The 27,747-nt window shown below is 40.8% G+C and overlaps 2 long non-coding RNA genes across 4 annotated transcripts in view; one reads left to right on the forward strand and one right to left on the reverse strand.

Annotated features, from left to right (window-relative positions):
- The first annotated feature begins 9 nt into the window (after positions 1–9).
- The window catches only part of LOC134415566 (uncharacterized), a 35,306-nt gene continuing 7,568 nt past the window's right edge, over positions 10–27,747 (forward strand). The window contains exons 1-3 of one of the 2 annotated variants that reach the window (XR_010027080.1): positions 10–236; positions 1,511–1,672; positions 22,548–22,739. This is a non-coding gene — a long non-coding RNA (uncharacterized LOC134415566). The remainder of the gene's footprint in view (positions 237–1,510; positions 1,673–22,547; positions 22,740–27,747) is intronic. The other variant, XR_010027081.1, reaches the window with a different exon arrangement.
- Positions 23,193–27,747, reverse strand: part of LOC134415567 (uncharacterized) — a 56,243-nt gene continuing 51,688 nt past the window's right edge. For both annotated transcript variants that reach the window (XR_010027083.1, XR_010027084.1), the window contains exon 5: positions 23,193–23,337. This is a non-coding gene — a long non-coding RNA (uncharacterized LOC134415567). The remainder of the gene's footprint in view (positions 23,338–27,747) is intronic.

The raw sequence follows: 27,747 nt of genomic DNA on the forward strand, positions 1-27,747 counted from the left end.
GCCCTCCCAGCTGCCCTGCTGTTCCATCTCTCCCTGCAGAAGGACACTCACTCCTCCTGCCCTCTAACCAACACCCCACGTGGCTCTTGGCACTCAGCATCCCCCTGCAGCAGCAGGGCCTCCCTTCCCTCCCTCGTGTCCTTCAGCCCACTGAGGGGTTCCCGTTTGCCCCCAAGGTCTACTGGATTGCAAAGGATTCATTGCCACCTGCGAGGAGAACCCAGGGACAGCAGCAGGTACCTGGCCCAGCAGAGCCAGCTGCTCTCAGGGCATGCTGGCTAATGCCTGATAATTAAGATTTTTATTCTGTGCAATTGTGATGTTTGGGTGCTCTTCTTTCAAACATAAATTGTTATCATAGTGTTGTTTTCCCCAAACAAATGTTTCTCTGTGTCAAAATTTTGGTGCTACCTAATTGTAATTTATTGAAAATATATTGCCCATTGCAAAAGGCTCAATTCTGGGAAGCAACAAGCTCCCAGGGCTGAGACCTCAGTGGACACATTTTTTTTCATGAAAAAAAAGAGGCAAAACAAATCTTAATACGCTCTTGTGTCTCTATTTTCCTTGACCACAGAGCCTTAAGATCTTGGTAAGAATTGGAATGATAGAGGAAAAAAAAATTGTGTCTGCTTTACGTGCTACACAGTCCACCTTTACACTAATTTTCTAAACACACTATTCTCCAGTATTATTTTATTCCAAATGTGGTGAATAACATAGCATTGCATATTAAAAAAACCCAAGATTAATAAACATATACAGTATATGTAAATGTTTCTAAGATTTTTACTTGTATGAAGGATTTTCAAGTTCCCCCAACATAATTTCCTCTTTGTGCTGTAAGTCAGAAAAGACAGAGAAATTAGAGGCCCACACAAGGAACAGCACCAGATTTTGAGCTCTCCTTTCCTTTTTATCTGGCAATTAACTCAATGAAGGCTTAATTACAGACTGTTTTTTGTGTGTAATGCCTTAATGTTTGTGGATAATTATCATGCAGCTACACTGCCACTGACCCCTTCAGGCTTCACCACTGCTCTCAGCTTACAAAATTATCAGTCCTGCAAATGATCTACCAAACTGGTGTCCCTGAGGGGAAAATCCCACTAGTGGCCCTGTGGTAATAAGTGAAGCAGTTCTAAAAGAAAGGGGCAAGAAGTAATCCTGTATTTGGAGTAGTGATTGGAGTTTCATCTCCTGAAGTAACTCTTCATCTGTACATTCAATCCTCACAATGTTTCAACAACTGGGGCTGGCTGTCACTTCCTGAAGAACATTATCACCTGTGAAGGAAATGGGACACCTGGGGACAACTTCACCTGCAGTTTGGGGAGAGCTTTGTACCAGGAACTGAAGGGTGGGAGGAGGGAAACCAGAGACTTTTTTTTTTTTTAACTATATGAGTCGGTGTGCAAAATCTTGAAAAAGAAAGTATTTTGTAGATTAATTGTTTGAGGAAGTGTTTTGTAAGTGAATTGTTCCTCTGAGGTGATCTTTTCTTTTACAGTGCTTTCATGAAATGTTGGTGAAAATAGCAGCTTTGCTGAGCATGTTAATAACACCAGTTTGTATCCTGCAAACCACTTCATGGGTCACCAGCTAAGATGGAGTTCATTAAAAGACAATTTAAGTTCTTCTGCAGCCTAAGCAATACCGGGGGAAATCCAAGGTAAGACAATTATTTCATGTTATCAATTAAAACAAAATTGCCTGAACAATGTTAACTGTGCTTAACTGTGCACACACGTTGTGGCATAGCCTTGAAGTACATCCCCATGTGCTGCTTCAATTCCACACCAGCAGGGTTTTCAGCTGATTCTGATGGGATGATGAAGGGCCATTCAAAATATTCAGTTTTGTACATAGCCTTCAATGCCTGGCCTTTTTCATACTACACTGCAAACTACAGTTCTCCAGCACAGGATTCATCTCATTAACTTTAAAATTCATAAACCCTAATTACGTAGCCTCTGTAGGCACTCTGTACTCCTTTCTCCAGAGGGTGATTCATCTGACCTATTTTAGACAACCACTCACAGTGAGATGTGTCTCTTGATTTACACAGTTGTGTTTCCTGTGAAATGATTGAACCCTCAGCTTCAAATCAAACACTAATGGGATCTAGGATGATCAAATTGGTTTTTGTCAAAATTTTCCGAATTCCTTGTCTAAAGAAAAAATGAATTAATTCCTTGTCTCCTGCAAGAGTGAATTAATTCCTTGTCTCCTGAAAACTAGTGAGAGTTTAAGACAACCTATAAAATTATTAGGTTAATTAAAAAGGTGAGTGTAAAGAAGACATCAGGCTTTAATAAGAGAGCTGATGAAATGATACAGAGAGGCCTTCTGAACACTAGTTGTTGCTGTCATTTTTCAAACCTGGATCACTTGCCATAGCTTTCTTCTTCTGTAAAAAATGCTCAGTTCTTTCAGCCAACAGGCTTGCCCCCAAGATTTAGCCCAGCCTGCAGCAGACTGGCTGTCCTTTTTAGGCTGCCCCTCTCAAACTGTGCATGACTCAGCTGCCCATGTGCCAGTATGATCCTACTGAAAGGGATCCTTCCCTTTCAGTTAGCCTGGAAGTTCACTGTTGAAAAGACTTTCTTTTACTGTCAGTTTTATTCTTTGCATGCGTAACAGGTCTGTTCTTCATACATCTGTGTTATAGTACTCGTTGGTTTTGCATTATACAGAGTTAGCAACACTGTTAGCACTGGCATTAAAAGGTTTGTGCAACATTTTGCCATTTCACTCGTTTATCTTTTACACACAGAAATAAATAGCATAGCTTTATTTCACATATTCATCCTTCATCTAATCTATTTATCAAGCAATATGAGCTGAAAACTGTGGAGAAGTACCAGGTGATTCAGCAGAGAAAGTGTATTCTGATCCATATGCTGGCTGGTGTATCATAAACCCCTGTCTCCAGCACACGCCTCCCAACCTGAGCAGGGCTGTGGGTGCTGGAGTGGTGTAAGCCAACTCCACCATCAGGCATTACAGGCATTTCTTTCATTGGTGGGAAATATCTGGAAAATCTCTCTGCATTTTTGGCACTGTGAATCTTGTGCTTAGCCACAAGTTAGAGATAAATTATAGTACATTCAGCTGCCATTAATTTTGAATTAGCAGGGTCATTTATATTTCTCTCTTTTTTGCTTCTTTCATATAAATATCATTAAAGCTACAGATTTCAAAAGTTAGGATATATATTAACCGAGTATGCTTGCTAATCCCAGGAAGATGATGCCTTCTATTCCATGGGATTTAGGCTTGTATCCGATTAAACAGATTTGTGATATGAAATGCTAAACAGTGCTGCTGGTGACTACTTTTACACAAAGGCCAGTGCTGGTATCTCATTTTTCTTGCCCTCGCACACTCTCCATTGCACTGGAAACTACAAAAAAATTGCACTGGAAACAAACAAGTGAAAAAAGCCACAGTGTTTTCTTCCATGGTTGGATGCCAGCAGTTGGCAAAATGAAAGCCTGGACTGAGAACTGAAGGCTTTTTCCATTCTCACTCCCTGCCATGCCAAAGGGGACTCATGACCAGCAGCCTGCACGGGTGGAATCAGGTCTGACCCAGCTCTTTGTGTCCTTGACCCTGGGCTGCTTGCTGCAGCCTGTGACACCAGGGTAGAGCAGAGCCCAGAGACAGGATGCTGACACTGCTTTCTGGTGGCCACTGTCAAAAACTGTTTAATTTATATGCTTTGCCATATGTGTGCAGCAAGTTCCCTTGGCCTCGTCAAGACACTGGCAGGGAAAGCCAAGTCATGTCCCTTGGCTTGGCTCATCTTTGGCAATTGTTCAAGCTTTCATCTTGCCTTGGAGTAGATGACATTCACTCACAGCAATCCTTTGTAAATGTTCACCCTTCAGAAGGCAGTGAGTGGCCTCTGTTAGTTTGTCTGGGTCCAGTTTGAAGCTGCTACATTTGAGGCCTGAGCACTTTCCATTCTTAAGGAAAGTATCATGGGACAAATGGGGAGGTCTACAGGTTCTGCAGAGCATTGGATTGAATGGAAAGCTTTTTTCCCATTCTCATAGTTTTCTAAATTACATCTTAATTTTCCTAAAAATGAGAGAGACAGCCTTGTATCTTAGAAAAGAAATAATAATGTTGTTTTGTGCTGGAGAAAATCCTCCTTCAAGGTGTAAACAATCAGACAATGAGAATAATTCATCTCAGAGACCGAGCCAGGCAGATAAAAGACAGCAGACATATCCCTGTTAGTGCCAAGCTGACACTGAGGCAGCAGATGCTACCTCTCAACAGAGCTTATTAGACCATGCCCAACAGCATGTTGACATAGTTAGATGGTATCCCAGCTAATGGTATCTGGTCTGCTACAGCTTAGCTCATTGCAAAATCAAAGGAGCAGGCAACCACACAGGACCTGGCAGACGCAGCTAGACTCCAGCACTCTGGGTTTGTGGAGGGCATTTAACAGCAGCAGGGTCAGCTGAAAGCTCTGCTGTCCTTTGCACTTTGGAAAAGCCTCCACCTTGACTGGCACACCATTTCCCTGGGCTGTGGCTCTCTGCACAGCAGAGCATTTATTTGTACTGCAGATGGGCTGTTGTTGTTAGATTTGTGCACTGACTGTGGACCAAGTGCATGCACTGGACATCAGGAGATCTCTTACACAGAGGGGCAGTCAGACCATTCAGCACCAGAAGTCAATTGAACAAAAACTGCAGTTTTAACCACTTTGTCCCTTCCTGCTGCCCCATCTGTGTCCCAGGCCTGGGTGCTACTTTATGTTGGTGCTTACACCAGCACTGCTTTTCCCATGAGACATGCCTTGTAGGTACCTGCTGAGACTTTCAATGTACCAATGGTAAATTATTGTTCAACTTTTTAATCCCAAATATTTTTTAACATTTATTATTGTAGCCAGGTCTCATCTTGCAGTGGTCGCTACCCAAAGATCTGCCATGGATGAAATTGTTCAATAATACCATGACATGCAAAATCTAAAACTAAAATAAGGATGTTATGCATGTTTTACCTAGTAATGATTGATAACTTAAACTAATGCCTTCAGCATTTTATGGAAGGATATTTAAATAGTACAGAGAAGATAATCCCAGTACTCTTGGAGATTTAATAATATTAAACAATTTATATATAAAAAATCTTGATTTTATGGCTTCAGAAAAAGATTTTCTAAGTACATATCGATGTTCTTTTGTTTAAAATGACATCCACAAGCCAAAAGTACAAGTTCCAAGTGACTAGTCTTATGGGAAGCTAACTCTGAGATGCAAGTGGTAGCAGTGTAATGGTGACTGCCATTGCAACTGCCTCAGGTGGCATGGCCTATAAGCAGGGCTAGACAAGATGAAAACAAAATGTCTTAAAATTATTTCTCTTCTTCCAGCCATTTCTGTTCTTGACCAGTGACTGGCTCTGTTTGAAGTACACCCTTTGCAGAGTCTGCCTGTGAAGACTGTTCCAGAGACTAACAGATGCACTTTTCCATACAGATTATTTTTTCCAGTCTAGTCTTTCCCCTGTAGTAATTTTTTTGTTACTTCAAGGTTCTAGTAACCTGCCAGAGAAAATAACAGCAGAAGTTCTGCAAGATGGAGAATGGAGAACTAGCAAAAAACACACAGAGAGAGCTTCTGCTTGTAGCAGAACTAGGGAAAGATTTTTTTTTGTGAAAACAGCAGTCAAGTGTGCCCTACTTATCATTCTGTCACCTTTTCTCTGTGAGTCACAAGTTGTTTTCTTTCTTCAGCTTCACTTCCTTTACCTCAACAGTGAGAACAAGCAGAAGGCCTAGGACAGTTTGACTCACAGAGCAATGAGGTCGTTTCACACAAGGGATTCCCTGTGTCAGTGGGCATCAAGGAAACCAACACCCAGCTGCAGTTCACTACCAAGTCAAGTTTTTGGACAAAAATCATCACTCTGCCCTACCATGGGGTGTCTCTACAGGGACAAGTAGCCAAGAACTGGACCTCATTGTGACTTGTTTTCCTGAACATAAGTCCCAGAAATCAGTTTATTATTATCTCCAACTCATTCTTTCCAAGTTTATATCTTCCCTAGGCACATGTAATTTCAAAATACTTTGTTCATTTTTGAGTCATTTAACTTTTGCAAGACTAATACTATAGTATGAGGAAAGGCATGAAAACGGCTGGTTTATATACTGCAATATCACAAACCACCTGGATGAACTTGACGCAGAACAAGATGTTCTTACCCCTACAGGTCATTTAAAGGCACATCTTTACAGGCCTAGTCTTTGATACACATTTTGTTTGATACACTTTTATGACACATATGATGCCTTCCAAAACGAGCAGTCAGGGTGAAAACATAGCTGTTGAGATAGTGAATGTAGCATTCACTCCTCAAAGTTATGAAAACATAGTGTCAAAAGACAGATGAAATGACAGTGACCTGAAATAACAGGAAGCTGGCCTCAGTTGTAAATCTGGCAGGGGCAGAGGGTGATGGTGATGGAAGCTTGTGAGCTGCATCCAAAGCCATGAAATATAGCCCTGCCCCTGAATAAACTGGAAGACATATTTCAGTCTACAGCAAGTCAGAGTTCAAGCATCAGTGGCCTTTGGAACCTCTGTTCAGACCTTGTTCAGATCCAAATACAGAAGCTTTGAGGTGATCTTTTTACTCTACTGTTAAATTTCATTGGCACCTATGTCTTCCCTTCTGTGCAGCTGTGGGCTTTCCCCAACAGAGTCACTAGCATTCATATTTCCCTTGTGGAAAATGGAAATGAGTTGCATAACTTTAGCCTTCTCCTGGTAGTCTGGAGGAGAGTGCTCAAGAATCTAAACTTTGGCAATTCTTTTTTCTTTGCCTTAGGACATGCAAGGTTTTGTGAAATCTGTTCTGCAAAATGGCTGGCAAAAGGTGAAAGAAAATCACGAGGAAAAGCAAAGAAATGTGTGAAGTAAAACCAGAGTCATATAAGAAAGAATTTACTTGAACATGGGAATCTGATTCATTCCATTAGAGAAGAAAAGGGGATGAGTGCTCTGTACGGAAATATTGCATGCCCTGATGCTTCACAGGGCACAAGCATTTCAGAGACTCACAGGTGTCTGCGTCCAGCTCAGACCCAATGGCAGCAGTAATGGGGATTAAAGTCCCTTTACCCAGTACCTGCCACCAATTTCCTTAGCGGAGAAGGACTTTCTGGAAGGATCACCAAGGAAGACAGTGTGCAGCACAGGTCTGTTCCTTTTCATAATCAAGATGATTTCCATATTAAAAGCTGTGTCCAAGGAAGCTTGATGGCAAAAGTGCTAGGAGACAAATGCAGTCTGACTGGCAGATTGAGTTAGATCTCCACCAAAACTAACAATTCTTCTAAATGAACCATTATGTGAACTTCTGGCTGCCTTCAAACACACCATGAACATCACAAATACATGGATCCATGATGCTGAGGCCAGTCTAGATGCTGGCTCTGCTCTAGAAGGACACTTCATCCATGGACTGCTTTGCTCTTCTTCACTGCCAGCTTTCAGCCAGAGCAGCCAGCAGGTGGCTCAGCCTGGCCATGCAGCAGCTGGGTACCAGGAACCTGAGAGAGGACACCTAACAAGAGAGGAGGAGAGCCGGACTCCTTCTTCATCAGTGGCTCACAGTGTTAATTGGTAGTGAAACTGCACCCCAGAAATACCTGTATGGAGTGATGGGAATGGGGAGCTGATGAGTCCATACTTGGAAATAGAAGACCCTTAATGGGGCTGAGCTGTTGCTCACAGCAGTAGTCTTCGTGCCAAGGTCTTCTAAAATTGCAAGTGATCGTTGGCTTTGGTCTGGTGCTAAGTATCTTTGTTAAAAATCTTTTTTCCTTTGGTGAGCCTGCCCTGGATCCCCAGTCTTTTGAGGATATTCCATAGAGATTTTAGAGTTCAAGCTCAGTTTCATCATGCCCTGATTGTTCACTGTGGAGGGACAGTGGCAATAGCAAATGGAAGAGGTTTTATAGTCCTTTCCACTTCACTGCTTAAGTCCTATGGGTGTTTGTGCTGACAGACAACAACTGGGCAGTAAATGGGTTATGTAACACCCCAGAACAGAAAAAAAAAGAAAGGACACTGTCATCCTGCTACATAAGGACTATTTCTAGTCTTGCCTCTTGGCTCCTATAGGTCTGCTTAGAGAGGAGGACAGGGATTTCTTCACTTGCAGTTCCGATGATTTCTGCCATGGTCGTTGGTAGGAAGTCACACAGCCCCCTCCAAGATCCTGCCGCCAAAACTGAGAAGTTTGTTGTCTCCCTCTGCTTATGGGCAGGAGGATAAATTTGGACAGAAGAATAAGTTTGCTGTTCCCAGCAAAATTAACCCAGGAGCACAGTATAAACTGCTTTCCTTCAGCAGCTGTGTGCTTTTGGCTGGTGCTTGCTGGGGGCACAGCTGGAGGTGGGTACTGCGTGCACGCCCGAGAGGTCAGGCTGAGACACCAAGTTGAGTGACTGTGCCTTCTGGAAAGCATTCTCAATAGGATTGCTGTATTCCCACATTTGTATTCGAAAGACCTTGTGCACATTCACATTTTAAGCACAACCACAGTCAGTGCATTAATGTATGAGAGATTTACAGACCACACTTGAAATTCTAGTCTGCCCATTTTTAAAAAAACATATACTAAAAAAAAAAAGTTTAAATTTTTGTGATGTGTGAGCAGATATGGAATTACATGCAATTTCTGTCTGATTGTGTTTTGATGTAGAGCCCACAGGTTGAACTTTCAGCCTTCTACTTGCAATCTTTCCTAACAGCCATCTGAAAATTAGAAAAGCATTGAACCCAGCCACCTTTGAACCACCAATGCTATTGTGGTGATTCAGGCTTTCCTTTGAAAATGCTGAAAGATCATACTCCAGCAGGAGAAAGATGAGACAGTATTTTTGCTGTAGGTCTTCACAGGACTCACATATTTGTTTCTGTATTGGTAGTGGTTCATATCACAAATGCCTTTGTCCATTTCTCTCTTTCTGCTACAATAGCCCAGGTAATTAACTAAGTGAAGAGGCTGTCAATTAAACATTGATACTAATCTTGGCATAAAAGCTCCCTTGAGAAACACTGAGTTGGAACATATTTTACAGTGACACCACTGCCTTCATTCAGCTCACTTCTCAGACAATTAAGTGCTCCAAATGTTTGTGTGTCATCCAGGCAACATTAGTAGCATGAACGACCCCTGGTATAGATACAGTCCTGCAAAGAATGCCTGGAAATACAATGCCTATTGTGACAGCAAGGCTGATTTTATCAACCAGGAGACATTATATAGTTAATTAATGCCAAGATCTTTAATGATAAGATTGTCAAGGACAATTAAGAAGATTATTATAAGTGTCCTTGGTAACAAGAATGCAGTACTGATTTTAGCTTACTTTCACTAAGCGTAGCTTAAAGGTCAGTTTCTCTGAAGTGTGAATACTTAAGCATTCTTTGGAAAGATGTCATTATACATTAATCTCAGGAGGAAAACACATTTTTCTAATGTAGCTGTGCAGCACATGAAAATTAACGTGAAGCTCTTGCTAAGAAATTAAGGTAAAATATTTCAATGAGGAACTTCTAGCCAGTGTCACATCCTCAGCAGCAGCTCTGTTGAACAGGTCCATGATCTGAGAGCAAGTCAATGGAACAACTTCCTCCAACTTCAGCCCACATGGTTCAGAACCATGACCATGCAGTCAATAAATGGACAGACACTCCTCAGTGAGCCCTTTGGTGCTCAGTAAGCTTCTCCTGTTCTTCATCTGCCCAATATTGGATCCAGCTTCACTGTCTCTCACTCATGCACCACACCAAAGCTTAAAGGGCATTTGGCATAAAATCTCTCTGTGAGCTGGATAAGCCCACAGAAGAAAAAGTTATACTAGTAGCACATATTGCATCCTGAATGTTGAAATTAAGAGGAAAACTAACTTTGCCTGTTAGAACTGGGGAAAGGTGTACTGAAAAAGGGCATTTCAGCCTCTTACAATGACATTGTCTATGCAGGGCACTTTTTCATTTAAGGTTTCAAGTGATTGCATGTAAGGATGTGATTTCCTTCCATCCTTTACATCTTAATTCAGTATTTGGCCCCTGTCTGATGGCCAAAATCCACTGACTCAAAAATAAAGAAAACACATTTGGCAAGGTGAGAATATTCTGATCTGATGTTCTTCTGTGTGGTGGGGACAGACTGCAGCAGAGACCGGCATACCTGAAACTTGAAGCTTCAAAAAGATTTTAGAACCTCCTAACAAAACTCAGAAATCAACTTTAAGTATGAGTTGTTTGAGGAATGAGTGACCAATAAATACAACTCCTCAGATATGAAAGAAATAATTGCTTAGAAAATGTTTTCCTAGTTAAAAAAATATATGAACATTTGATACATATATTTTAATTATAACCATTATAAGAAGGGAAGAAAAGGACATCTTTCACAATATACAGTTTTCATTCAGAGAAATTAAAGGAGTATCTAAAATATCAGTAGCCACTTAATTAAAACTTAATATAAAGCATTAAAAAATACAATAGATAAATCCATGTCAGGCATCAGTTAATGTAGAAACAGATGTTATAATTACGAATGGGACTCAGTAAAAATTGAGAGATTTAGCAGAGGCTGCTCTGCCATGTTTAAAACAAATAATTTTATAGCAATTATAACTGCAAACAATGAAAGCAAAACAATGAAAGCAAAACAATGAAAGTATACCAAAGACTACCAAGAAATAATTATGTTCAAGATGACCAAGACTAAGACACTACAAGCTACAAAAATATGGTTAAAGGCAATCAGAATGTTTTCTGGCATGTGGGTCTTCTTAAGCATAAAAAGCACTAATGTCACACTAATTTGGTCAATAAATGTAACTATTTTCTGATAGCATAACATAGATTTATCCCAGCCATCTGATAGAGCACCAAATGCCACACAGATTTTAAACCCCCAGTTTGCTCTGAACCTGTTCTGTTTGCCAGTGCTTGGTGTAATAGGTTGGGAAGCCTGGCCACTGCCATAATGTAAAACAGCAGCTAACATATACAGCATGTGGCCTTGAAAGCTGCTTACCCACAATCTTGCTCACTCATCCCTGAGACAGTACAGGCTTTTTTTAAAAATAATTTTCCAGAAGAATCAAGATCTGGTCCTTCCTTTTAACACAAAAAGGCATTTCTCACAGTGTAGAATACTGATACCACAATTCTGCAATGTCATCAGATCTCAGAAAATATATTTTCATTTATTTCATAGCTAATTATCTCCAGCTGAGACAATTGCTTTCCAGATATGAGTCCCACCAACATAAACACATTTACTGGGCAAGACTGTTGTTCTCTAAGCTGCTGCCAGCTGTGATGCTGTTTCTGCACCCCTTTGTTTTGGAGAGGTGAAGCCCAGCCATGCACTAGAACACGTGGCAGCTGAGAGCTCACCTCATTCTCCCCAAGCATTTACCAAAACCACAGCCACACTCACTCCCACAGCTGCATCCCACCATCAGAGGACTGCTACTTTGCATGAGGATTGAAAAGCTGGAAACCACCAAAGGGCTCTGTACACAAGCTTGTCCTATTGCCCATTTGACAACCTCCTTTCCCCTTTCCTTCCTTTCATTCTCTCACACTGCAGATTTACTTCATGTCTCTCTGTCAGGTCCTAAGCTGATACTTATGGTTTAGGTGAACCCAGGCTCCAGACCTGGGGGAAGAAACAGTGCTAAGACTTGTTGAAAGTCAAAAACGGGAGTTTGATAAATACCCATAAATGTTCATATTTATCTATTACAGTTTCCTTTACTTCTCCTTTCCTTCTTTCCCAGTCATTTTCATTTGCTTCTCATCTTTCCACAGCTTATCCCCACACAGAATTCTCTGGAGACTACTTATGGCTTTCTGTAAAAAACAGTTGATTCATGATCTAATTTTTAAAGGGGCCAAATGATGGTTTCACTACATGCGCTACCACAACTGTCATTGAGCATCCCTTTTACAGAGGTATCGTCAAGTGCACCACTGAGAAGAGACTCATAGAGAGAAAATAAATAATATAATATTATATAATAACTAAATTATATTACAGCTCACTGGCTAGTGGCAATTACCACCACAGGGACCCAATTATCTGCTCCCACACTTGAGGATGTTTCTGAGTAAAGATGGGACTCAGCGAGTGAAAGGCTGAGCCTGGCAGCATCGCCACTTGCCGTCTTCCCACCAGAAGCTGTTGTGTAACTTAGTAATTTCAGAGCCCACTCTTCAATTTACTCCTCGTACTTGGAAAATTGAGAGGTTCATTTGCCTGTGAGAGATACAGAGAAATTTCAAAGCACCAGCAGTAGAAAAAATAATGCTCAGATTTTTTTTACTACACAGAAATAAATCTGTTTGCTGGAAGGTGGGAGGAGAGTAGTGAATAAAAAGCATTTTTTCACAACACTTCATATTCGGCATCAAAACTGTTTTTCCATCAAGGATATACTTACATAGGCAGCGGCTGCTGCTCAGTCTGTATTCCTTAACTACTTTATAATTGCTTTATTATTAATCCATCACATTGCAGTTAAATGTCAAAGAAATTGCAGTTCTGATTGTCTGTTCACACAGGACAGTTTTATTCAGTGGGCTGCATCCTGACAAACCAGTTGATTGCTTCTGCTGGCTCACAAATTGGAGCACACAGCCTTTCTGATGCTGACAGATTCCATCTGCTCCCCTTTAATTAACATCTAATATGTAAACCATCTAATACATGTAACGCTGCATAACAAGGGATTAAGAAATAGAAGGTAGCTCTTCATCACAAGGCTGTGCCATCTCGTGGGATCTCATTACGAACAGTAAATGGTACCAAAACATAATGGGAACTGCACTCTGGTAGGAGCAGCACATGTGGGTAGTCTCACTGAAACAAGTACAAACATGTATGAGCACAGAGACAAAATAAAGTGGAAGGTGTAGCAGCTTTCATAGATGGATTCGCATTGGTACTGCTCCAGCTCAGACATCAGCTGATTTAATGCAATTACAGGGAAGAATGGGATCTACTCATTTGTGTTCCCAATTATTGCTAGCTAGATAAGAAGCATTGTTTCTATAAGACTCTGGTACAATCCATTAAACCCATTAAAAGTGCTAATTAGCTCATGTTCTACAAATGAAAGTGTCCAGGCAGCACTTTGTTGTCTAATACCTTCCAGTAGGCAAAAGCTGGGGATGAAAATATACAAAGAATAGCTTCTAGGAAAGCCCTGCAACCAAATTAAGATGTCAAAAAGTAAGGGAGATAAAATGCTCTTCTGCATAACAGCAGCTGATGAACAGGCATGAAATTTATGTGGCTGGGGGACAGGGCTTGCCACCATTCATGGCTGGCTAAGTTATGTGAAAGGTCAAGGCTGCTATGTTTTCATGATAACATCTAAGCAGAACACAAGCATTTGGAGAGTCTCATCCACACATCTATCTAGTGAGCTACATTAAACTCGTACAGAACAGCTGCAACAAGGCTTGCAATGCTCAACAAAGGGCAGGAAGATTAGACACCTCGATAATAAGACATGAAAGACCCTAATGGCAAGAGGAGAAGGGGAGCTGTGGTCACTAACCTGCACCAATGACAGAACCATTGTTTGAAGCCTCTGAGAAACTGAAAGAGGGGGGAGGGATGAACCAAGGGGACAGTGTGAGATCAGCATCCCCTGGCAGGTTTGGCATTTGGTTTTCTGCAGCATGTGGGCTTCAGTCTTGTGCTATGAACTCTTGAGCTTATAATGTTGTTCAAAGTTGTGCCAGTTGTTCTCCATATGCCCAGAATGGATCTGGAAGGCCAGTCTCTGAAAGTGTGTTCACATGAAACTGCTCTGTGCTGTGGGTTCAGCAGGTCTCAGAGAGGAGACAGGAAAGAACTGCTCACATGTCTTAAATATTTGCATTTCCCTCTTTCCTGCTCCCAGTTTTGGGAGGCGTGTAAACAAACACCTTGCTCCAAGCTATACAGGACAGCACAGGAGCCCATCATTCACAGCATCTTCAGTGGGGGCTGGTCAAAAGCTTGAGGTGAGGAATAGGAATTGCATGGAATCTGTCCCATCTGGGACTGATTGTTCAGCCACTGAAGTGGAAAAAAAAGGGGATTGCATTGGAGTCAGTGCAAATACACATGAGCTCACTTTAGCACGTGCCTCACCTCTCTCTTAGAGCCTGAGTACCTGATAGTATAAATATTTAAGAATCAATGAAAATAAATTCAGTTCATGAAGAGTGCAGGCAGATGATAGTGAAGCACCTCACAAAACACATGCCAATGTTACCAGCTGCCCCAAAGTGCAGAGACCCAAACTTACAGCTAACAAATGCCACTGGTCATATTTGTTTTCTTTTCTGTCCACTCATCTCAGCTTTTCTATTTACACCATTGATGTTTTTCAATGCTGGAAAGGTGTATTTTTTGTCAGGTGATGCAGATGTCCGTTTGTGCCTGCCATACTCGTCCTGCCCTCTTCACTCTGGTTAATGCTCATGTTTACGCTGTTGTAAAGTCAGTGTCTGAACATTCCTTAAACAAGCACATCAATATTGTGACAAGGCACACGTTTCACTTGCCTGAACTATGTGCTGTTATCAGCCATTACATACTTGCTGCTTATCTGTAATTTAGCACTGTCTTGAGAAAATACTTAAACGTTAAGCAAAAATAAAAGCCCTAGTCCTGGTCTTTATTCAGTTCTTCCCGAAAGAATAAAGTTATTCTTGTTAGAGTGCTATTATTTTGTTAGAGTGCTAAACAAATTGCTTCAAGTTTTTTTTTGTTAATGTACTAAACATAAATTGTTTTCCAATTCTATTGTTTTCCCTGAATGTTTTTAGAGAGAATGAATCTGTACTCATTTATTTTGCTGAGATTTGCTTCATAGTAGCTTTAACTTCAGTCCTGGATTTCCTAGCCCTTTTTCCCTTTTTCCTGCCACAGGCTAAATCCATTAGATAGATACACAATCATTTAGAGGCCATTAAATCTTACTTTTGAGAAGAGGCCCTCTAGTTAGAGTTTCACCCTTATCTCGTTTCCGATCAGAGGAGGAAGTCCTGTCACAGCCATCCTGCCTTGAAGACTTCCCCGGCATCACGCTCTGCAGGAGAACACCCATCCTCCTCTCCACACCCCTGTGCCATCCAAAGACCCTGCTAAAGCAAGCACTGATTATCTACCTGCCTGATCTCCATGTTTGCTCCCTTGGGAGTCGTCAGCTCGCAGCAAGCAAGATGAAATCCAGATTTGCTGCAGCAGAGCCTTGCTCCAAACAACACCCCAGCCCAGTGCAGGACAGTTTCTGGGTTTGAAGGGAAGGAACCTTACACCTGCCCTGGCTAATGGATGATACACTTCAGTAAGGCAGGGAAGTAGAAGTTAAAGGACGGCTTTCATAATGATGAAATGAATTAATTAGAATGATGCCATGGACTAGGTAGTTCCAACAGACGTGTTTGGGAGCATCAGTTCATAGGGTATCAAGCCCTCTCTTGCTCTCTGATCAGCTGTGCATTCATAACTGCAGCCAGAGGAACCCCTCTGTGAGAGTCCCAGGGGCTGGGGGAGAGGAAGGGAAAGAGTTTGTTAGAAACCAACACCTGCAGTAGGGGTAGAGGCTAGGGGAGATGGTCAACCCAACCTCACCATTGGGATTTAAGGAGGAACAGGAGTTAAAGTGGATAATCCCATGAGCAGCAGAAGCCATGCAGAGAGGTTTTCTGTGGCTGCCTTGCATGGATTTTCTGCTTCCTCTTAATCTGGTTGATTTCATGCCCAAATTGCTGCATTTGGCTTCAGGGAAAGTACTAATGTTGGTGTGATTCCTACATTTATCTGGAAGTTTTTTCAAGATTTAAGAGTACAGTTTCATGGAGCTTTGTTAAGACAGGAGTCCAATATCATGGCAGCTTCTGTTCTTCATTCAGATGTTTTTGAGATGGATGGTAGCATGCAAAGAGCCACATATGCTGACTAGGCAGAGTTTGGTTACAGAAGTCCTATTTTTTAGCAAAAAACAATTTTCACACTTGAAATCTAGCAAGTTTCATGAAAGGCTGGAGTATAGTTTTGGGGAAAGGTCTAACTCAGCCCTAATTTTTGACTACTTAACAATTTATTTTTATAGTGATTTAGCCATAAATTTTTATTTTTAATCAAGCTTTGTGCCTCGGTTGAACTCAATTGTATACCTTGGTAATATTACGCCAGTGGAAGTGAAAACACCGTGGTCATTTGTCAAAGAATTTGGATCTGGATTTCAATTTACAAATTGCTAAACCAAATTAAGAGAGATTTTCAAGGTTATTAATTGTTTTGGATTTTAAAAAATCCAACCTTTGCATTTGATCAGAGTACAAGCAAGCCGAGCTTGCGCAGAGCAAGTGGCAGAGAAGTTGTCAGCTCCTGTGTTTCAGGCAGGATCACCAGCGAATTTCAGGCATTTCTATCTTATTTAATCATCACTAACTGCAGCCTGGAATGCTGACACGATGCGCAGTGAAAGCAAAGAGTGTAAATTGGGCATGATAGAGGTTTCTCAATGCAGGAAGGAAGTAACATAACACTGAACACAGCTCAAGTTGCACTGTGAGAACAGAATGAATGAGCAAACCAGGTCTCTGTCACAAAACAGCAGAGGAAAAAAAAAGATAATTAAAAAGAGCTAAAGGAAAAGAGTAATGAAATATCTCTCTTTTACTTACTAAACTGATATTTTGAAATGCAAGAAGAATGGATATAACTTTAAAAACTATGCGTAAGTTAAAATAGCAAATTAAACAATTATCATGTTGAATTTAAGTGACAAAAATCTTATGATTAGGTGCCAAAATCTTTTTTATAAAAGTTTTTGTGAATTCAACTTCTGTCAGCTCTCAGGAACAGGAATCTTCAAACAGGAATCATCAAACTCAGCTGCCAGTTTGCTGAGAACCCAGCACACCCAGTGAGTAAGAGTACAGGGTGTAAGCCCTGCTGGGCAATTAAATGCCTAAACCTTGGTGGCTTAAAGTTTCTGCAGTGGATTTTAATGTGGAAAAACCTTCTTGAAGTTCTGTCCTCAGGTTTATGACATTATTGGTTACTGAGGTTTGAGAAAAATTCTGAGAAGCATGCTCCTCAAAAACCCACAAATTGTTATCTTCCTACAAGGGTGTGTAGTGATAGGACAAGAGCAAATGGCTTCAATCTGAAACAGGTAGATTTATATTAGGTATTAGAAAGAAATTCTTCATTGTGAGGGTGGTGAGGGTGGTGAGGGTGGTGAGGGACAGAAACAGATTGGCCATAAAGGTTGTGGCTTCCTCATCCTTGGCAGGGTTGGACGGGGCTTTGAGCAGCCCAGCCTGGTGCAAGGTGTCCCTGCCCTTGGCAGGGGGTTGGAATTAAATGATCTTTAAGGTCCCTTCCAATCCAAACCCTTCTATGATGATTCTATGTACCTTGCACCTCCTCAGTGTACCCATTCAGAGGGGTAAAAAGGGACTCTGAATGGGCACTGGTAATGCTCATCTGCTGTTTCTGTGTGACCCAGAAGCCCTTCTTCCCGCTCATCTTGCCTTGGCAAACATTTCCTCTCTGTGATGCCCCGGTGGTGCATCCATCCTACCACACAGAGGCCGTGCAAGGGATGGGTGGTCCATGGATGCAGGGTATTGGTGCAGGGAGCCTCAGGGTCCAGCACCCACTGAAACCTCTGTGGACCCCAGGAGAAGCTCCATGGTGGTGCTTTAGGCTACTGTGAGAGAAACAGACACAGGGAAACTCAGACACCAGGGAAATGGGACAACAAGAAGCAGACTGACATTTCCTCCAGTTTCCTCTGATTGTGATTCTGTTTCTAAACCCAAAACACCAAACCTCCTCCTTAGGAAAAAATCTGTAGGATCTTGGTCTCCACAGGAATTTTACGATTAACCCAGTTTCATAATTACATTCACCTTCATGAAAACCAAGGAACTTAAAGAAAAAGATTATTTTATTGTATACAGGTAGAGATATCTTGCCCTAGCAAGTAATCTTTCTCTGAAGAGACTGAAAAACTCCTTAAGCTGACCAAGACCACGTTTGCAAGCAGCCAGTTCAGAACTGCCCTGACTTAAAAATATAAATACATACTGACCAGATTTACAAATAATTCTTTAGCCTCACTCACTCTTTTCAGAACAAAAAATACTGTTTAGCTGCTCTGAGATTGACAGGCTTGCTCAGATATTCAGCACCATAGGAAGAATACTCCAGAGAAGACTGCCATTGCAGTCTGTAATGTATCTCTTAGAGCTGTTGTATTATAGACCCCACATTGTTTGTTGTATCCAGCTACACTATGATACAAAAAAGCCTCTCCTTTTTGTTGCATGTCACCTCATTTTACTTTCATAAAGAAATGTTTAGGTTTCTATCCTTTTGGATGGGACTGAATAATGTCACTTTTTATTTATGAACATATATTTTGAATTTCAACACAAGGACAGACCCAATGAACAGCTCTATTATACTTAAGAAATTGAGTTTCTATTCATAAAGAGCTGAGTAGTGCCCGTTAGATGGTTTCCCAAACAAAAACCACTGAATACCTCCAAATGAGGCTGACTATATCAAAACACTAAAACATGAATAGGATTCCTTCTCAAAGGAAAGACTGAATCAAAGTACAACTATAGTGATATTTCTTCTAATACAGCTATTTACAGTCTAAGAAGTACCTTTACCTTGGCTTAGAATCACTCTGATTTCTGCTACAGTGTTTTTGTCATGAATATGCACCTTATTATACTGAGGAAGGGCTTCTGTGAACTGTGTATAGGGCACATTTACACACTAATTCTCCTGAATAGAATATGATGTTTGCCATGAAATATAATACTTTCCATTCTCAGACTTAGAGTATCTTAACTGTGTGTTCATGTATTTGTCCACTAATACTTTTTTTTTAAATATGTACATGAGCAAAAGTAACTGTAACAAATCCTTGATAATTTTTCAAGAATTATTCAGGAAAAGAAGACGTAATTCCCCAGTTCAGTGACAAAAACAGTTTTGAGTGTCTAGTCTTAACCCAAATAATGGAAAATAAAGGGGAGATAATATTGTACTTTTTATAGAAGCCACATGCAACCTTATCAAATTGTACCTTATCAGGTAACAAAACAGCCTTAAGAGAAATTTTCGAAGATGGAAATTTGTCAGGGATGCAAGCACATGTTCCAAGCAATACATACACTTGTCTTTTTTCTCAAGGAGAATTTTATCATTTGCAAGGGTCATGCAGAATATTACCATTGATCTGTTAGAGCTCTGTTAGAGCTCAATATCTCTTGTGCTTAGTTTGAAGTATAAGACAGTCAGAAGACTAATGGAAAGCCTGGCTCAGCAGTTGTAGCAAAAACTGAAGAAGGTGAAGCACAGGCATTGCTAATTCTATATGCACAACAGTCTCCTTATGCCCCAAAAAGAGGTGATCCTGCCCCTCTGGATCCTGCTGGAGCTGGGTGAGGGTGCATCTGGAGTACAGTGTTCATTTTTGTCCCCCTCAGTACAGGAGAGATGTGGAAATCCTGGAGCAAGTTCAGCACAGGGCTACAAAGGTGATAAAGGGATTGGAACACCTCTTGCATGAGGAAAGGCTGAGGGAGCTGGGCCTGTTAGCCTTGAAAAGAGACAGAGGGAACCTCATCAATGCCCATCAGTATCTAAAAGGGGGTGCCAATAGGATGGAGTCACGCTCTGCTCAGTGGTGCCAAACAACAGGACAAGAGGCATGGAGCAGAAACTGATGCACAGAAAATTCCACCTGAACATGAGTCAGAATTTCTTCACTGTGCAGGTGGCTGAGCACTGGAACAGGCTGCCCAGAGAGGCTGAGGGGTCTCCCTCACTGGAGACACTTGAGAACCTGTGAGACACCATCCTGTGCTGTGTGCCTCGCACCTCCTGTGTGCCCTGGGATGACCCTGCTTGAGCAGGGAGCTTGGAACCAAATGACCCACTCTGGTGTCTTCCCAATTTACTCATTCTGTGAAAAACCACAAGTAAAATAAAGGGCTGGCAAGAAAATCAAAGGTGGGTATTCTGCTGGGTTTTCAAAAAAATAAAGCTCCAACAACCCATCCACTTACTAACAACTGATAGAGCACATATCAGTGAATAGGTTCCCTACTTGAGTCTGATATGTAAGTGTAGAATGGGTACCCTATTTTAAAGTAAAAATAAACCCAGAAGAAGGGGAAAAAGTAATTTTCTTCCCATCCTAAATTTTAAAAGGCAAAGTTCAGTCATTTAGTGATGCCACAAACTTTTTTTTTAAAGTTTCTGTTAAAAATGTTTAAGAAGATTTTTTACTTAAAAGGAGTTATTTTTGTCATTGTTGCTTTAAAAGATCTAAAACTGTCAAGTACAGTGTCATGTGCTTCAACAGCAAAGCCACTTAGAAAGAGCAGCATTCCTGCTAATGGAAGTACTCTTCAAAGGAAGAACATTACTCCTTAGTTTTCCTCCACAGCCAGCATTTGCTAGAAGGGAAGACACATTGGAGGGAAGACGCTCTGGCTTGTGGTGCGTAAATGTTAGATTACACTTAGCAAGTGAAAGTCAAAAGTGCTTCCTATGTTGCTTTTTAGTTAATGGCGTCTGGTCTGTTAAGAGCGTGGCATTTTGTTGTTCCTTATACTCTAAAATATCTGTTTTGGTCACCAGACTGATTCTGCTGGATTTCTCTGAGTGGTAACATCCCACAGTGAATACCTATGTCCACCTGTTTCACTTAAGTTCTGTACATGATTAATAATTATTTTGATTTATGAAATTATATAGAATAGTTTATTAAAAGTTTTATTAGATACAGAGTAATAGAGGCTTGGATCTGTTACAGACAGCTAGAAGGGGAGTTATTGCCCCGTGTTAATTAATATGCCAGTGACTACTAACTATACTTGTTATTACCACAGAAATTTTAATCAACATCCTTGTAAATTACCCATTACATCACAGTAATTTTTGTGCAGAAAAACTACAATTCTTTCCTGTGTTTCTTCTCCTCATATGCAAGGGCATAGCAGGACTAGCTTTTGACTGTAGGAGACCTTACTTTACGCCCTTTATGTGTCAATACTTCTGACAATTGCAGGTTTAAGATGCATTTTGCTTTAAGTAAACACTGCTGATTACACACAACCCAATGTGAAGTAGCAATTTCATGTGTTGATTTTACCTCCATCACAAGTGGTGATTTTGATTTTTCTCAGGCTTCCTCAAGCCAGCATCAGCAAGAAATTTCTGAAGGTGGTTTCAGTTTCAGATTAGCCAGACTGTTTCAGAGAGCTCAGCAAATCTGTAATTCACTCATTTAAAGCAAAAGTACATTCCAAAAGCTTAATATAATAGTGGTAATCTGCATTTCAGTCTCATTCAAGTAAGCATACAGATGATTGAATGAACTGTGACAAAAACATTTTCCAGTGTAAGTTGCCTGATGGGTAACATGACATAAATTAGGTAGAAAACATCCACTGTGTCACTATTTGCCCCTGTATTTCTGTGGCCATGGGGAGACCATTATTTCTATATTCAGTTATGTAGTTAATTAACAGAAGTGTTAAAGAATTTGCACTCTGGTGGTGGAAACAATTTTTTTTTTGTTCTGTTTGAGCGTTATTGTGATTCTTTAATGATTGAACTTACAGCAGCATGAGAAGGACTGTTTTACAGTGGGGTTGTAATTTGATATGATTATTTGGTGGTAACGGCTTTGAAATGTGTCTTGCCTCACACTCAGCTGTTTCAGAAAAGAAGGAATTAATTGTCAGCTCTATGGATAGTCAAAGCTGAGCTCTGACCTAAGACATGAGCATTTGTTATGAGGCATGTCTGCCTAATCAAAACTGCCTGAGGCTGCCTTGAGATTATTGAAGGTGCTGGAGAAAGCTGTCTGAGGCTGGCAGGCACAGGAGCTACAGATGCTTTCCTGAAGCACTAGTGGGTCAGGCTGTCAAAAACCTCTTCAGATCAATACTGGAAAAAGTTACAGATTGGATTGGATGTGCCACTGAGGGAGATGTGTATGTGTACTCACTCCTGATGTATATTTCTGAAGTATACTAGAGCTAAAGAGGGAGGGGGTAGAGTGGTGATTTTTTTTTTTTCCCTTTCTTTACCATCATCTTGTCATCTGGCAAAGTGGCTGGTACCCCAAAATCTATATCTCCATCCCCTTTCTTCTTTGGGTGGGAGTCCCCTTCTTCCCCAGCCCAGGTATCCAAGCCATTTTCTTACCACTGAGTAATCCTATACACAGGGGGATTTTGGCATTAACCTGTTTACTTTTTTCTCACTCAGCCCTGCACTGGAAGGATTAGAGTGAAAATGAACTGCAAGTGCAAAGTGACAAAATGGATCCCTGGCTTACAGTTTCAGGCTGTAGCTCAGGCTCAACACACACAATGCAATCCACTGGGTTTGTTTTTGCTTTCTTTCCCCCCTTTTTTTTTTACTCACAGGCAGCACAAGAATTTTAAGACTATGTAGAATGTCAAAATTGGCACCTCTAAGCCTTCTCAGACAAGCGAAATGGTTTTTCTGCAGCTCCCCATCCTCCTCTGCCTGGATTAACCACGGACAAACAAAAGCAGTGGATTTTCTCCAAGGCTGGGTGCCTAAAACAGGGCTGGGTCACACACAAGACAGGCCAGGTGAGTTCAATGTTTTGTCTATTGATGCCACTGTGTCTTCAAAGGCACCATGTCACTCAGTCCTCAGAGGGCTCAGTGCTCTAAAGATCTGTAAGGAGTTTCAAGTTAAAATATGATCACATTGACAAAGAATATGTGTTTCACAACAGCCTTCATCCCCCTCTCCTCTGTCAGAGTGTGTGAGAATTTCAGACCTACATAGCTCTTTTCAAAGATGCGCCCAACTCAAGCTGGGCCTTGGAAGATTTTCATCTCAGAAGTTCATAACTATAACTGTGAACCATTTTTCCCTTCTGCATTTTGTGCTCAGCTGGGGCAACACCAGCTGATACAGCAGCAAGCACCACTTGGCAGCCACCGTGACCAACAGGACTCGGCCGTGGCTTTCCATGTCTTCTCTGCATCACATGGAGCTTTCCACTTCTTGTGTTCTCAAATGAGTAAAACGGCACATTATGATATTCCCAAATATTTTTATTAGCAGGTATCTTCGTTGCAGGTATTCAGCAGCTTTTCTCAGGGTGGACAGAGGACAAGGGCTTGATCCAGCAAGGAGAACCTGTGCCTTCATTTCCCAGGCTCAGAGTGGCTGCAGTGCCTGAGAGTGATAACAATTAAAGCTGTTATGGAGTGATTAAACTGTCTCATATCTGAGAGACATGCCAACCCACTGTCAGGTCTGCAAGTTAGTGCCAAAACACAAAAACATTTTTCATGCCAGTGATATACTCTGGGTGAGTTTAGAAACAGAAAACATTGCTGGTAAATTATTTTGAGTAACTCAGAAATGACGGTGGAAGTACCAGAGTAGCCGAGAGCTTGCTGTATCTCTTGTACTGGGACAGCTGTACACAGCTTCCTGGGGACAGAAACGCTCCCAGCTTGGGTATTATAAATCTATTGATTTATAACTTATAATTAACTTATAATTAAATATATAGTCTATAATAATATAGACTATATATTTATAATTAATATAATATAATATAATATAATATAATATAATATAATATAATACAATAAAATACAATACCATATAATATAAATTTAGAATTTAGAATTTTTTCTTCCAGACGTACTGCTACGCCAAGACACCGCAGAACTGAAACTGGCAGGACACTTAATGAATTAATTTTAAAACTATTTTTTTTAACCACTCAAATTTCAGTGGTTCTATTCTTTTTGCATACATCAACCAGTTTTAGGACAATTACAGCAAAGTTTATATCAGGCAGCCACATCTTAATTGGACATATAGTACTTTTACCTTGATTATCATGACCAAAATGGAATTCGATTTTTAAGAGATCTTTAATGACAGCCACATTTAACCATTGGAAAACAACTTTAAAATGTAAAATCAGTCACCCATTAATTTTTATTTTCATTAGAATAGAGAGACAGGAAAAGAGAGGGTATCTTTTAGGTACAGGATTAAAGAAACAGAAAAGCTGAATGCATATATGTGTATATATATATTTGTGTGCATATTTGCATAAATTAAAAACTTGCAAAAGAATAATTATTTATAAAGAAAATCAAACAAAAAACTGCACAAAAATTGTAATTTCTCCATTTTTTAACCACAATTCTTCATTATGTTCCTATTACAAACAGTGATAAGAACACTAACAAGGAAGTAATATGGTCCACTACCTGTGAGTGAAAAATCAGTATTTTTTTCTTTATTCCTCGAAGGCTTTATATGAAGATGATGAATCAGTGTCTGATGTTAAAGGTTTTCCAATTTTACTACCTGTCTGAGTGTGAAGTATTACAACAAGAACTAAACTGCAGTTTTCCAGCTGCATCAACATAGAACATTTTGGGATGTGCTATTCTTGTTTTCTAATTATCATAATTGACCAGAAGCCAGAGTTTTGCAGGTTATTAGGCACTAGTCCTCTGAAAGTCCTGGATTTTAGGAACCTACGTTGGTAAAATATGTCAAGGACAGAGAGGGCATACAAATATATATTTTGAAATCTGGAACTAATTGATTTCTAAATTTTCTCCGCACAGTGTCTTCCAAATACAGAGAACATCTGCATAGCCAGAACATTAGGGCCTGTGCTCAGCAACCTCTCTGTGCACTGGCTCAGTCCCTTTGCAATAACATCCAGGAAAGCTCTGGGAAGATGCAAGGCTTGCCTCAGTCTCCAGACCAGCCTCACAAGCTGCTCTGTCTTTGGGCATAAAAACAATTCCTGATGAATGTGGACCAAGTCTGTCTTTGCACTTGGACACATAAAACTGTCCTTGCTCAAGGCATAGTCACTTAGGTCAGCTTGTTTGCACAAAACCAGGGTCAGTGCTTACAGGCAAGCAAAGCACTGAAGGTGCTGTTGAAAAGGCTGAAGGGCTTAAGAATTTGTGGTTAAATCTCTGAACTGTCACAGAGGATGCTTGGTTTCATTTCTTATCATACACTGAGCTGTTTGATATCAAACAAGTGACTTTATTTTGCTATGTTTCTACCTGTAAATCAGAAATAACATCCATGGTCTTCAACCCAACAGCTTTAAGCATGATCTCTGCAGAGGCAGGAAAAACTTTGTGCTGAGTATTTGAATACACACTTGACTTTTTCCTAATGGAAGAGGCAGACTTAATAGGTGGGGCTGGGAAATGACCCAAGACACACCTCACACAGCAGGGGAAACCATTTATCTTCACTTAACTCACTTTCACACCTGTCTCCCCTATTCTTTAGGCTCTGCTATGTGTAAGCAGTAAATTGGGGATAATCGGAACCAGTAATATTTAACCTTCCCATGGCAGTTTGTGAAACAGCTTTCCAGGGTGCCACCCCTTGCAGTTCATCCCCTAGAGTGTGCATTTGACACATATTTGTTTTGAGGGGTTTTAAGCTGTGAGGATGTATGAATACCTGCCATCACTTAATCTTGCTTGTCAGAGATGGGCTACCAGGCAGGAGGGGTCTTGGGCTCTGACCTACTAGGGCTGGCCAGACTTGTAACTTAATTGAATAGACCTGAGAAACAAAACAGCTTCTGTGAGTCACATGGAACAGTGCATTTAGTCAAATGCACTGTTTTCCCCCCAAAAGAGGGGGGAAAACCCCAGGAAGAGAGAAAAAGTATCTGGTGATTATGTTTAGGGGAGCAAGGAACAAAGGGAAGAGACAGAGGACAGGAAAGGGGCAAGTGAAAAGCCATTGCTTCCTTCAGGATGCACAGTAATGTTTGCTGTAGAGGCAGGAACCAAATTCTTCTTTTTATAATCAGCATAATCCACCAGAAATAATATATAATTCCTTGTAACTGAACGGCTGTCTCACAGATGGATGGTGTAATATGTCCCTTGCTTCCCTCCTTCCCTCCCTTCCCTTCTTTCCCTCACTGGAAGTTCCTGTAATTGTCACTTTGTAATGTATATTCCAGCACATGGACATGCAGAATGAAGTCTACATGCTCATTTTGCACCATAAATGATGTGTACTGCCTTGTGTCACAAACAGTAAATCCTTTATACCAAAAGTCTGTTCATTTTCACACCATTCACTTGTTCAGCAACAGTTGTCCAGATTTTTTAATTCAGCTCCTTCCACTAATCCAGCAACTGCTGGTCTTAGACAGGTGCAGGGATCAAACAGGCTCAATAAACTGAAACATCTGGCCTGGAAATGATAATAGGCCCTTTTACTTTCCAAAGCAGAGAAGGAATGCAAAGTTTTCAAATGTTAAATCATGCAATTAGCCCTTGTAATATACTTTTTTTTTTTTTTTTAATTGAAACAATAGTGTTTTCTATTCAGGATTCCATCATTACTTATGTCCCCCTTTCCTCTCTGCTGCAGAAGATGCCCAGCCAAAGGGGTAAAAACATAATCTACTACTAATAACTTTTTTAAAAACCCAAACAAACCAGACCTACCTCTCTTCCTTCACAATCAGTCATTTTAAGAGGCCCATCCATGCAATAAGCCAAAACCTAAATCTGTTGGCAATGTTTGGGAAGACCTATGCCCCAGAGAATGGAAAAATTCCTGTACAAGCCCAGCTTCATGGAGCTGAGTGATCTCCAGTGTGTGAAGGCTGCTGAGAGAACAGAGCTAGATGCAGACAATCACCCCATTATCTAGATGACACTGAGAGATTGTTGTCCTCACTCTCTTTCTAGTGCTGAGACAATTATCAGAGCTAGACAAAACCTTTCAAACTCTGAAAATGCCACAGGAATATTTCTGTTCGAGGCTGTCCAATTTTGGAGCAGCTCCTGCCATGCTGGTGCCTGGGTTTGGTTAGGCTGAGCCCATGGTAAGAAGGCTCATCTTGCTTTCTCCCAGGCATTGTTCCCAGGTGTCCCTGGCTTATATGTGGCTGCCTTTGTGCCCCATAGACCAGAATCAAAACCTTCTGCAGGAAAGAAGAGTTGTCAGAAATTTTTATGGTTATGACTAAGGGGATGTTGTCTTCTGGTAGACCCTGTATGTGACCAAGTATCAGGGACAGGTATGTCCCTTTACCTGTATTAGAAAATAAGTTTCTATTTCTTGTTCAAAAAGTTCTCTATCTTCTTGATTAAAATGCTTTGGCTTGACTAAATAAAATTATTTTTTTAAGAAGTTTCAAACAGGCCTCACCTTGACTACTGGCACTCATTAAATCTCATGTGAAGGTTGGTATTTTAATCCAGCACCATTGCCAAAGTACTTTGGTAACTTTGCACTGACCAAATTTTCCTTCACACTTGGAGCTTGACATGGCACGGTCTCTTGAGTAAACTGAAATGTTCATCTTGGGCCAGAGAAACTTGGAAGCCAGTCCTGGGTCCCACTCCAGCCTTTGCCTCAAGTTTCCTCTGAGGTCTGAATGCTGGACTTTCACAAGTGCTGCAAGCCTGGGTGCAATTTGTTTGGCACATTTGGGCCCAGGGTTCCAAATGTATGTTCAGTTCTTCTTACACACAATCTAGTCTTAAAAACCCTATTTCTGAATAGTCTTCTCTTGAAAATACTGTCTTTAGGCTCTCATAACTTCTGCTT

The sequence above is a fragment of the Melospiza melodia genome, chromosome 3, assembly GCF_035770615.1.
Source record: "Melospiza melodia melodia isolate bMelMel2 chromosome 3, bMelMel2.pri, whole genome shotgun sequence".
In the NCBI taxonomy this organism is placed as follows: Eukaryota; Metazoa; Chordata; class Aves; order Passeriformes; family Passerellidae; genus Melospiza; species Melospiza melodia.